The 13,208-nt window shown below is 47.9% G+C and overlaps 1 pseudogene; it reads right to left on the reverse strand.

Moving 5' to 3' along the window:
* Positions 1–241: 241 nt before the first annotated feature.
* On the reverse strand, positions 242–1,916 carry LOC115287107 (annotated as a pseudogene).
* Between the last annotated feature and the right edge of the window lie 11,292 nt (positions 1,917–13,208).

A 13,208-nucleotide genomic window follows, 5' to 3' on the forward strand; every position in this document is an offset into this window, starting at 1 on the left:
CTGGGTGACTCAGTCAGTTAAGGATCCAATTCTTGGTTTTGGCTCAGGTCATGATCTCCCAGTTTGTGGGTTCGAGGCCCATGTTGGGCTCTGTGCTGAGAGCACAGAGCCTGCTTGGGATTCTCTCTCTCTCCCTCTCTCTTGCCCCTCCCCCACTTCCTCTCTGTCTTCAAATAAACTTTTGAAAATAGTTTATTGCTAAAAAATGCTAACCATCATCTGGGCTTTCAGAGAGTCATAATCACTTTGGCCAGGGGAGGTCTTGCCTTGAAGCTGATGGCTGCTGACGGATCGGGGCAGTGGTTGCTGAAGGCTGGGGTGGCTGGGGCAATTTCTTAAAACAAGACAACAATGAAATGTGCTGTACTGATTGAACGATTTCTCTGCAGGCTGCTATGTTGGTAGACAGCAAAATTCCACAGAATTTCTTTCAAAATTGGAGTCGATCCTCTCAGAGCCTGCCGCTGCTCCATCAGCTAAGTTTATGTAATATTTGAAATGCTAGGTTGTCATTTCAACAGCCTTCACAGCATCTTCACCAGGAGGAGGTTCCAACTCAAGAAACCACTTTCTTTTCTCATCCATGAGAAATTGCTCCTCATCCTTTCAAGTGTTTTCATGGGATTACAGCAATTCACTCACATCTTCAGACTCCACTTCTCATCTGGTTCTCTTGCTGTTAACACCCCATCTGCAGGGACTTCCTCCACTGAAGTCTTGAATCCCTCAAAGTCATCCATGAGAGTGGTATCGACTTCTTCCAAACTGTTGTTCATGTTGACTTTTGGGGTCTCATCCCATGAGTCACAAATGAGCTTAATGCTATCTAGAATGATGAATCCTTTCAGAGGTTTTCAATTTACCTTGCCCGGAATCTTCAGAGGAATCATTATCTATGGCAACTATAGCCTTATGAAATGTCATTCTTAAATAAGAAGGCTTGGAAGACAGAATTATTCCTTGAACCACAGGCTGCAGAATGGATGTTGTGCTAGCGGGCATGAAAACAACATTAATCTCATTATACATCTCCATCAGAGCTCTTGGATGAGCAGGTGCATTGTCAGTGAGCAGTAATCTTTTGAAAGGGATCTTCTTTCTGGGCAGTAGGTCTCAACAGTGGGCTTCAAATATTCAGTAAACCAAGTTGTAAACATATGTCCTCTCATCTAGGCTTTGTTGTTCCATTTCTAGAGCACAAGCAGAGTATATTTAGCATAATTCCTAAAGGCCCTAGGAATTTTGAAATGCTAAATGAGCACTGGCTTCAACTTAAAGTCACCAGCTGTGTGAGCCCTTAATAAGAGAGTCACCTTGCCCTTGAAGCCAGGCATTGACTTCTCTTCTGTATCTACAACAGTCCTAGATGGCATCTACTTCCAAGAGGAGGATATTTCATTTACCTTGAAAATCTGTTATTTAGTGTGCCCACCTTCAGGAATTATCTGAGCTAGATATTTGGGATCACTTGCTGCAGCTCCTACATCGGTGCTTGCTGCTTCACCTTGCCCTTGGATGTTACAGAGATGGCCTCTTTCCTTAAACCTCATGAACCAACCTCTGCTGGCTTCAGACTTTTCTTGTGCAGCTTCCGCACCTCTCTCAGCCTGCACAGAATTAGACAGTGAGGATTTTTCTCTGGACTGGGCTTTGGCTTAAGCGAAGGTTGTGGCTGGTTTGATCTCCTATCCAGACCACTAACACTTTCTCCATATCAGTAATAAGGCCATTTCCCTTTCTTCTCATCCATGTGTTCACTGGAGCAGTACTTTTCATTTACTCCAAGAACTCGTCCTTTGCATTCACATCTTGTCTTTTTGGCATAAGAGGCCTATGTTTTTGTCCATCTCAGCTTTCAACATGCCTTTCTCACCAAGCTTAATCATTTCTAGGTTTTGATTTAAGGTGAGAGACATATGCCTCCTTCTTTCTCTTCAACACTTACTTAGAGGCTACTGTAGGGACTCCTGTAATGAGTCACCATGAACTTGGAAAGCTGGAAACAACAGAAGTTCATTCTCACACAGTGTGACAGTCCTTGAGTCTACAAGCAAGTTGTCAGAAGGATGGCTTCCTTCTGGAAGCTCTGCAGGAGAGGTATCAATGCCTCTCTCCCAGTTGGTGTCTGTGGCATTCCTTGGCTTGTAGATGCATCGCCCTGAATTCTGCCTCCTTCTTCATGTTGCCTTCTCCCATGTCTCTTTATGTCCTTCTCTGTCTCTTTGAAGAACACTTTCACTGGAATTAGGGCCCACTCTAATCCAGCATGTTCTCACGTCAATCCTTACTTCAATTACATGTACAAAGACCCTATTTCCATGTAAGGTCACATTCTGAGGTTCCAGGTTGACAGGAATTTTAAAGGGACACTATTCAACAACTCTACATTTCTAGAGTTGAACAGCAAGAAAATAACTTAGTATAATCACCACAAGAAAAGTAAATGATGGGGAATGAGAGGACTTGGGTGAGATCCCTCCAAGTGAAACCTCCCATCTGCCCACCCACTTCCAGGCCTCTGAGGATCAGAGTATGGACTCCAGGGTGTTATTAGAAGGATCTCACTCACCACATCAGAAAGCCAAAAGTGAAGACTGCTGGGCAAGATTAATCTTAGAGGACACATAAGCCAACATCACTTTTAGCTTTCCCCGTGATCTCCAAAGTATCTAAGGTAGGACCTGACCCTGAAAATCTACTCCTGGCTCACTTTGTGAGCCATGTGGCAGTAGACAGCCTCCAAGAAGGCGCTAATGATTCTCACCTCCTGGTAGTCACACCCTTGACTACTGCCTTCCCACACTAAATAGATCTGGCCTGTGTAACCAATAGGATATCATGGAAATAAAGGAGTGTGACCTCCAATGCAAGATCATAAAAGACATTACATCTTCTGCTTTGCTTGGTCTTGGTTCATTTGCTTTGGGGAGAGCCTGCTGCCATGTTGTAAAGATACTCAGGTAGCCCAATGAAGAGGTCCACATGGTTAGAAACTAAGGGCTCCTGCCAACAACTAGCACTGACTTGCCAGCCACCTGAGTGAACTCTCCTGGTATTAGATTCCCTAGATGTGGTCCCAGCCAACATCTTGACTGAAACCATAAAAGACAAATACCCATCTAAGCCACTCCAAATTCCTAACCCCTAGAAACTGTGGGAGATAATAAATGTCTGTTGCTGGTTTAAGACACTAAGTTCTGGGGTACCCATTTTGCCCCAGTAGATAGCTAATACACACAGTTAGCTACATAGTCATTCATTTGTTCATTATTCAATAAATATTTTCAGAGCAAACAAAATGGAGATAGGTACTCTTGGAAAAGGAAAAATTAACATGATCCCTCTCCAAAGGAACTTATACCATAGGAAGGCAATTTTTATAAACCCAATTCAAAGAGCAGCATGCACCAAGGGCTTCTGGATTTAGGAAGAGGAAGAAAGCTCACTGTGGGTTCCAAGGGAGTGCCTCCCAGTCAAGATTCTCAGTTGCCAACAACAGAAAGCAACTCCAACTTCAGTAGAAAAGAGATTTATTAGAAAGATAATTGAGAGCTCATAGAGGTGATAGAAAAACCAGAGAAGCAGCCAACAGCAGAGCAAGGAGGCCAGGGAGCTGAGGGGCAGCCAACCCACCCCCAGTCACAGTCTGGTCTGTGGCCCCAGGTACCGTGCCTGTCGCTGGATGCACACTGCCCCTGCCGGACCCTCACTGCTCCCAGTACCAGGTAGATGGAAGCATCCAACTGTCCAAGACCATATCACTTGCATGTTGCCCAGATACCAGGGAACAGGACAGAGCATGCTTGCCCCACTTCAGCTTCTACACAATGTGTGAATTGGCCCCAAACAGGAAACATATTAGGATGTTGAGACACCACTGGAGAGAGGCTGCCACTCATGGCAGAAGAATAACATGATGTAAAGGGGCCAAGGAGCTTCAGCTCATCCCTCTGCTTCCTTAGGTTAGGCTTTATCATACTCAGTGCTCTCATCAAAGAAATGGCATGAAAGTATCTTCTTCCTCTTTCCTTTTTACCATAACTGTGCAGGCGTCTCTCTCCCCTGGCCATACCCTCAACCCCATCCCATCAGGCATTTGCTCTGCAGATCTAAGGATGGATAGCCTAGCATAGAAAGAGTTTCTGCAGACAGAACTTAATGAGGATTTACCTAATAGATAGGAATAGCCTATCACGGCCTGCCAGGCACAGACAAAGGGGACTTAACTAGTCTCAGCATGAACTAATGATGCACATAAAATCATGGTGAACAGTCCAGGCCCATTGTTCCACCTACCCAGGCTTCCAGGGGTGGTTGATTTTAGCAACCATCCTATGCCTGCTAAGAAAACATGAAAAAACACTTGGGATTGAGCAAAAAGACTTCTGAACACCCCAAACATGCAAGGTGACCATTATGATGGACTGGGCCAATCTGCCAAGTAACCAATGCATCAAGCCTCTTAATAACCCTTGAAGCTGCCTGCCACTCTCTCTCGGCCTAGGCCCATGGGTGCAGCTGCCAGAAGCTAGACAGGGGACTGAGAGCCCCTTTTACTTGAAGGGACTTGGATCTCTCAGAAGCACCACCCCCTGTTGAGCTCAGCCTACCTCTACCTCCCCCAGTAGAAACACAGAAATGCACCCATTCTTAAATGGCCCAGCTCCCCCAGCAACTCATTTTTGACCACGTCAGCCTGAGAGCCCACTGCACTTTTCACCTGTGCCACCAGCTTCAGGGTTGAGTAAATGCCACCTTGGGGGTCTGCTGAATTATCACCCAACTCACCCAATCTCTTGCGGCCAACCCCTCCCAGCCTGCATGCCCGGGAGTGTCCATTCCCATTGAGGCACAAGCCAAATTCATCCTCCCTCTTGGCTCAGGAATGACCTTGGCCAAGGTCAGAGGAAACTGAGATCCTCAGTGTCTTCCAGCCCAATTCCATCAGACTATAACAACCACCCCCTCCCCCATGCAGGCAAGTCTGAGCTCCATGAAGGTGCCCAGGAGCATTTGTCGTGTTCTCTCAAATTTCCAGCAAAAACCTGGCAGCCCACTGTGTCACTAGAGCAAAGGAGCACCATCCCCTCGGGGGCCTGCAGCAACTCATAGACACTTCCCCTCCACGGCTCCTCCCTCTCGGCCAGATCAGCCTTCACCTCTGCCAGGCACATGCCTTGATCTTCCTCCTCAGTTGACTTCCGTCCGCCACTTGGCCTTAGCATCCTGTGCTTCCCACAGACACAGGAGTGAGCTAGATGGCAGGTAATTGAGGAGGGCGGGGGAGGAGGTCAGAGGATGACAGCTCAGGAGGAGGAGAGGGAGGGAGGTCACGTGCTCCGACCTCGTTGTCACTCCCCCTCATTTATCTGGCTGTCTTACTCTCCCCATCCTGGTCCTGCCATCATTCAGAGAGCCTTCAGTTAGAAGGACAACACTTCCACACTGCGTCCTCATATTTCTGAGCTTTCTTTACTTCAATGTGTATGGGTTTTTGTTTCATCTCATGGACACTTCGGTCCATGACTAGCTAAATTTTTCTCCGCATACCAGCACCCATCTAGCTTCACATCTTTCCTCTTCTAATCAACATCTTGCAGTCTCTCTTGAGTAACTTCCTTGCTGTTACCTTTCAGGTCTGCTTCCCAGACCTGGAATCCTATTTCAGGATCCATCGAAGTCGCCTGCTCCACAGCCAGGCTGCTGAGAGCCGCCAGAGGAAACCACATGACCAGAGTCTCCGTGAATCTGGGGTCTCCAAGCTCAACCCCACCACCACGTCCTTTCTCTCTCTCGCCTCTTCATCCACCTTTCTGGATCTTCTCTGACCTCAAAATCGCCCCTCAGCCACCTCAGCCTCGCCTCCTTCACTAGAAATACAGAGAACCTAGGGCACCTCCTTCCTCAGCTTCTTCCTCACACCTTAACCTGTCCTCTCCTCTTTCCTTCTGCTTCCCTAACAGGAACGCCTCTCCTCCAGTCCAGGGCAGAGCCTGCCACCTGACTCTAGGTTCCTCCCCTCCCACCTCCTCAAGAACCACATTCCATCCCCCTGTCTTTAGACTCTCCCTCTCTGCCACCTCTTTTCCATTAGCTTCTATCAGAAATGGGTATGTCTCTCCCATTTAGAAACAAACACACTCCCCCAGAGAGCCTTTCTTTCCTATCCCTCAAGTCAGTCCTCTGGATTCCAGATTCACCCATGTCATTGCTCCACTTGGTGTCCCTGGAACACTGTAGTATAAACAATAATTTAGTGTTTTGTATTCTCCCACCAGATGGTAAACCCCTCGAAGGCAGGACCATGCCCAAACTCAATGTTACATACCTCAACAGTTTGTGAAGCATGGCAGAGATCAAATGGAAATTTCTTCAGTGAATGTTACATACACAAATTTCTCATCCCAGTATGCCTAGAGACCCCTTAGACCCATGGCTATATCTTCTGTGTTTCTAGATGTCCCAACCCACCTGCATAATACAAAGTATGCACTAACCATGCCAGAGCCACATAACACATCGCACGGAGGTGGAAAACAGCACCTGTTCTCCAAGTTTTATCATTCTGCTTTGTATATGATCCCAAATCTCAAAGACTGAATTCTTTTTCCTATGCTTACATTTATTGAGCAAGGTGGTGTGATAAGCTCTGTTCTGTCCTGTGCTCTATACGATGGAGTCAAACGAGGAAAGAGCACGGCTTTTTCTCAAGGGACTTAAATTACAGTTGAGAAATACCGCATCCCATTTTCAACTCTTCTTTGGTGTCTTACCACTCCCACCCCCACCATAGCTTTCATAGTCACCAACTGGGCCTCCGTCTGCTCAAGTGCAGGAGAGCTCATCCTCCGTGGGGCGGAGACCTCCTTGAGCGGGTTGAGCATGTGGGTCCACATGCTGTTTGGTACTCCTTCTTTTCTTTCAACCTATATATATCAGCTAAGTTGAATATTGAGCATACTTTCAAAGCTGTCTGAATATACCACTTGGTGTTTTTGCCCCTGTGCCTTTTTCCCTGTTTCCTCTCTCAGGAGCAGTCTGCACCCCTTCTTAGTCCCTCTGTCCCAAAGTGAGGTGCCACTCGAGCTCCATTGAAATGGTGCCCCTGAGAAGGCTTGCCGGCCCTCCCGTCGGAACAACTGCCCTTCCTTAGCTCCCTCCCCACTCTGAGTGCTCTGCATGGAATCCACAGAACGTACTTTGCCTTCTAGTCAGTTGTGCAAATTTCAGAAAACAAGAGTGAGACTCATCCAATGAAGCAGCAACAAGTGTGAGCAATTCAGCTGAACTGAAAAGAGAAGGCAGATGTGGAAACAGTCCACTCACATGTGCTCTGACATCATCCATCACTGCCTCAGACTTCCACCTCCTCAACCCGCTCAAGGAGGTCTCCGCCCCATAGAGGATGAGCTCTCCTGCACTTGAGGAGATGGAGGCCCAGTTGGTGACTATGAAAGCTATGGGGGGGTGGGAGTGGTAAGACACCAAGAAGAGTTGAAAATGGGATGCGGTATTTCTCAACTGTAATTTAAGTCCCTTGAGAAAAAGCCGTGCTCTTTCCTCGTTTGACTCCATCGTATAGAGCACAGGACAGAACAGAGCTTATCCACCACCTTGCTCAATAAATGTAAGTATCGAGCAATGAGAACACAACTCTTCTTTATGGGATTACGAATGTATGATTTAATAGAACCTACAGAAAAGACCCCTGTGTGCCAGTTTTCCAGAGAAACAGAAATAGCAGAATGTGCATTTGCGTGTCTATGTGTGTGTGTGTACTTATGTGTGTGTGTAAGGAGATTATTCCAAGGAATTGGTTCATGCAATTATGGGAGCAGGCAAATCCAAATTTCATAAGGCAGGCAAGTCTGAAATGTGTAGGTCAGGCTGGCAGCAGGAAACTCAGGCAGTAGTTGAAGCTACAGTCTTGGGGCAGAATTTCTTTTTCTCTGAGGAACCTCAATTTTGGCTCTTAAGGTCTTCAACTGATCAGATGAGGCCCATCCACATTTTCAAGAATAATTCCCTTTCTTTAATGTCAACTGCATCTAGATGCTAACCACATCTCCAAATACCTTCATAGCAACACCTAAATCTGTACTTGATTAAATTACTTGGTGCTATAGCCCAGCCAAACTGACAGGTAAAACCAACTGTCACTCCATGGAAGGAGATGGAATCAATGGAAACACCCATGAGGATATAGGGATATGCAACCCACCCTGCCCGTCAGTAGGTTAGGGGTGTGAGTTCCTGCATCATGACAATCTGCACAGAGGTACCAGCTTTCCTGGCATACAGACTATAGAGTGTGACTTAATCTTCAGCTTCCCACCAGCCATGTTCACCTAGCCTTGGGAAAGATTCTCAAGTTTAAAAAAAAGAAAACAGGCCTGCAGGCTCTCATGTTGTCTGGACAGAGAATGGATTACCTAATCACCTCCCAGCTCTGCCAGCAGTAAGGGAATGTCCTTGAGGACGCTCAGATGCAGGTCACTGGTGGGGCTTCTAGGTCTGTAGTTGTGGGATTTGTTCAATAAGCTTTTCTATTGGTTTGGTTTGGTTTTTTAGAAAAGGAGAATGTGAGCAGAAAAGAGAGGCAGAGGGAGAGAGAGAGAGAGAGAGAGAGAGAGAATGAGAATCCTCAGCAGACTCCACACTCAGCATAGAGCCCAACTTGGGGCTGGATCCCACAACCCTGGGATCATGACCTGAACCAAAATCAAGAGTCAGACAGTAACCTGACTGAGCCACCCAGTTGCCCCTCAGTCAGTTTTAATTAAGCATCTACTATGTGCCAGGCACTAGTTCAAGGGCCAAATATAAGCCATGAGCAAAACCGACACGTTCCTTAGACCATGGAGCTTTGTTCTAGTGGGCCAAGTATCATTCATCTCCACGCAACCACCGCCTTTCATCAAGTGTCTACTTGTTGGATTTGGAGGATGCCAGGAAGCATAAATCCCACACGTTGGCTGGCAACAAGCAGCAGAACAAGTCAGTGGAGGGGACAAAAGCAAAACTGGACAAACAGAATGTACGTTCAGGTGTCACAAACGCGCTTCTTTCCATTTTCTCATTTAACACTCTTTCTATCTTCTTGCAAATCTACTCCTAGAAATCTTGAGTCTTGCCTTCCTTTGAAGTCTCCTCTTCTCTCTTGCATACGCTCACACACCCATAGCACACACATGAAATCTACACCCCACACACACATACAGGGTGAGGAATCTAGGCGCTATCTTTAACTTCAAGCAATGACATGACACCCAATAGATTGGGGCCACCACCTCTAGGATGACAGGCCTGCAGGCAAGACCACGGGGACTGAGATGTCCACTCCTCTCTCACTCACTTAGGTGAGCAAAGTAGCCTTTGTGTCAGGATTCCCTCTCCCCCTGGGGGGCTCCAGCCAGACCTTGCAGGAAACAAACAAGTATTAAAGCCCCAGCTTCATCTTGCAAGTTAAGGTCTTCAAGTCTGTTTTCTCATTTGTAAAATGAAGATAATCGTGCCTTCTCAGGAAGGACAGAGGTCTAAATGTTGACAATGTAGGGGCATCCAGGTGGGTCAGTTGTTTAAGTGTCCAACTCTTGATTTAGGATCAGGTCATGATCTCATGGTTCATGGGTTCGAGTCTCACATCTGACTCCTTGCTGCTGACAGTGCAGGGCCTGCTTGGGATTCTCTCCTTTTTCTCTCTGCCTCTCCCCCACTTGCACATGTGTTCCTTCCCTCTGTCTCTCTCTCAAAATAAATAAATAAACTTTAATAAACAAATAAATAAATAAACATTCATGATATAGTACAGCACCCAGGCCAGAGCAAGGCACCACCAGGAGGACTGAGTAAGTCACCAACACGGTGACCTGCTCTTTAAGAGGACTGTGATCTCCTGGGGGAGGGGAGGGAGGGTGCGGGTGTTGCTGTTGCTCTGTGTTTTTGAATAGCCCCTGGGCCACTTGCAGTCTACCTAAAAGAGCCGTGATTAACCAGATAATTCTGGGAAGTGATCTAATCCAAGTCTTGCCTGGGGTGATAGGAGCTCTTACAGGCGAGCCCCCCAGTTCCCTCGGTGGGGACCACCATCCACCTTTCCTCCGACCTCCCAGGGAAGCTGGGTGACCATCTAGTGAGCTCACTCTACTGGTCATGGATCCATTGATCCTCCCAGTTCCAAAAAGTTTCTTCCCAGATTATAAAATCAAACAAAAAGAGAGGAGAAAATACAACTGAAAAACAACTGAGCAAAGAGCCCTTTGTTCCCCCCCATCAGCATCTGCCCGCAGGACCAGCTTTCAGGACCATACGCCCACGGGTGGCATCTCCAGTCCTTAACAGGACGACTACAGAATTCCAGGAGGGTGACACACACCAGCCAACCTCCCGGCAGAACCAGTGGACATTCCCCAGCCCACTCCTGCTCACGCTAGGTCGCCGGCCCCTCTGTCTGTGTCACCCTTGGTAGCAGGGAAGGTCCTGCTGTGCACGCAGTGTCCTGCGACCCAGGGAGCAGACACCTTGGGACTTATCCTTTGGTCTCACATTCCAGCCCCAGGCCCCTTGGCCGCCCTCCAGTTCCAGCAGGTGAGAAGTGATCTTTGACCCCTCCCTGGGCTGGGCCAGAGGAGACCCCGTGTTGTCCCTTCCTTCCACATCCTTGCTCCCTCCCAGAGCACCCTGTCCTCCCACAAGCTTATGGTGGGTGGCCAGTTCATTTGCCCGTCATCCTGTCTGGCCACATGTTCTTATGGAAGAGAAAATACGAGCAGAGAGAGCCTACATGTTCACTGGAAAAGTCCCCACAAGACCCCCAAACCCCACTGCTGGCCACCCTCGTCCAACATTCATCTGAGGGAACCAGATTGCAGCCGCTACTGCTGCTGCTGAAATTAATGGAATCTGGCAGGAAAACCTTTTGTTTTTCCAATCCCGGATTTTGCCAAGCAAACACAAGGATCATGTTGAAAATGGCTGCCATCGAGAAGCCGGTTTCATGCGGTGTGGAAGCTCCCAGCACCAGCCTCCCCCCAGGATCAGCGCACACTGGGTCCTCTCCAGTTCGGAGACGCTTGGCGATTTTTTTTTTTAATGCAAATAAAGTGTTAAACAGGAAACCTTTCAGGATCACTGCCATGGATGAGGACCAAGTGCCAATTTCCCTTTCCAAGGACAGCGGCTCCAATCCGACATTTTGTGACTTGGAGATGTCGACTGTGGGTTCGGAGGAGCTGAGCCAGAGAACCCAGAGAAAGTCCTGTTTGCCTCGCAGGGCGGATTTCTCCCCCAGAGTCCAATTCTTATCAACATGGCCTGAGGTCTGGTGCCCAAACGGGTGGCCCTGCCAGGGGGGAAGGGTGGGGGCACAGGGCGTAGACAGAGCTGATCACGGGCAGCATCAAAGGCACACATTTATTTGCCAGGTGAAGAAAAGACCCTTTTCCACACACCTCGAATAGGTCAAGGCTGCCACTGCCTCCTCCCTCACTCTTCCACCTGGTTTCGTCCCACAGAGACCCGGGAAAGGGGGATTGGGTTACTGCCGTGGACTTGAAAGGCAGTGTTTGTCTTTTGCGCAGGGCGGCAGCAGCCTTCACCACACTCTGTCATGATCTGTCCCCATCCCATTGTTTTAGGACAGAACAAGAGCAAATCTGCAGAGGCACCCCTCTGGAGGCTTTTGTTGAAACAGAAACTTTGTGTGGCCTGAAAAGAACTGAATTAAGTAGGAGTGTAAACTGAACACACCATTTGTTTTCCATTGGTATCGCTTGAGAGAGGAGAGCCCAGGGAGAGGAACTGGGGGACCTGAGGGCCATTTTTGACACCAGTCCGTTCACAAGTGGCGTTGGGTGTGTGGTTTCACCTTGAAATCCTCTCTCATGATCCGAGTTCTTGCCCACCACTGCTTTCTCTAAACTCCTATGGATACTGGTCTCAGAGTTAATTTTCAATTAAAGGTTGCTTCACATATTGCCTGCTATGGTGGGTCATGTCATCCCAATGGGACCTTAAGCTTATGATTGTCCTCCTCCCACCCAGCCTGGGAACCTTACTGCCTGAGAAAATAAGATTCCTGGTTCATGTTCCCATCATTTTAGGACCTCCGGTATCCTCAGTATTCCAAATGGGATACTGAAATCTTTGTGCAAGGAATCAAGGGGGAGAGACACAGCCTAATGTGGAAGCCTGCCGCATCTGAGGAGGTCAAGGGGGAGGCAGTGAGCTAGCCCCTGGAGACTTGGGGACAGCGGTGGACTGTGTGGGGCTGCATCCCACTGAGCTCCATTGGCTGGAGGTCTCTGGGACACTGGGGTTATCTTGTGTACTTGTATTCCTTCCGACAAGACTGTTTGCAACTTGAGGCTGCCTGGCACTGTGTTTGTTAAGGAAAAAAAAAAAAAAAAAAAAGGGTGGCTCGGGGCCTAGTCCTGTCATGAGACCCAAAGTACAGAGCACCTCTGTGACCCAGCTCCTAGCTCCTTGGGAGGTCATTCAATAAACACTCTTTCAATTATACTAAATTGCATTATTTTAAACTCACTGGGGGAAAACAAAACACACACAGAGAGTTCTGGAACAAAGGTAAGCACCCAGAGACGCTGGTAGCAGCTGTAAAGCAAAGCAGAGGGTCTGAGGAAGGAATGGTCTAAACAGTCTGGGTTCACAATGGAGACATTTCTCCGGAGGGGGCAGGAGGAGACATTTCACAGATGGGTGATGTAAGAGTGAGAAGAAGCAGGATACATCTTCTCGAACACTTTCCTGAAAGTCTTCATTGCAAGTGATCACAGGTGGCACATTCCACTGATCAGAGGGCCCACCATCGTGCCCAAGACACAGAAAAACACAGCGTCCTGGTATGGTGTAAACAGCTGGTGTCAGTAAAAGAGCATTGGTCTTTGTGGCAGACAGACCCGGCTTCTAATTCTGGCTCTGTCCCTTGCTAGCATTTGATCCTGAGCAAACCACTTCACCCCTCTGTAGCTCAGTATTCAGATTTGAAAACATGGGTCTGAGTTTTCCTCGAAGGCTGCTGAGTTCACAAAATAATCCACGTGGCTACACCCAACACAGCGCCTTGAGTCCTCAGTCAAGGGGAGCTACACTGAACAGAGGAAACTGAGCAAAAGTAGCCAGGAAAGAAACTAAAAAATTCTCATAGTTCCAAGACTCTAAGCAAGATCCCTGCCTATCTCTTTCCCAGG

This window comes from Suricata suricatta, chromosome 3 (assembly GCF_006229205.1).
Source record: "Suricata suricatta isolate VVHF042 chromosome 3, meerkat_22Aug2017_6uvM2_HiC, whole genome shotgun sequence".
Taxonomy (NCBI): Eukaryota; Metazoa; Chordata; class Mammalia; order Carnivora; family Herpestidae; genus Suricata; species Suricata suricatta.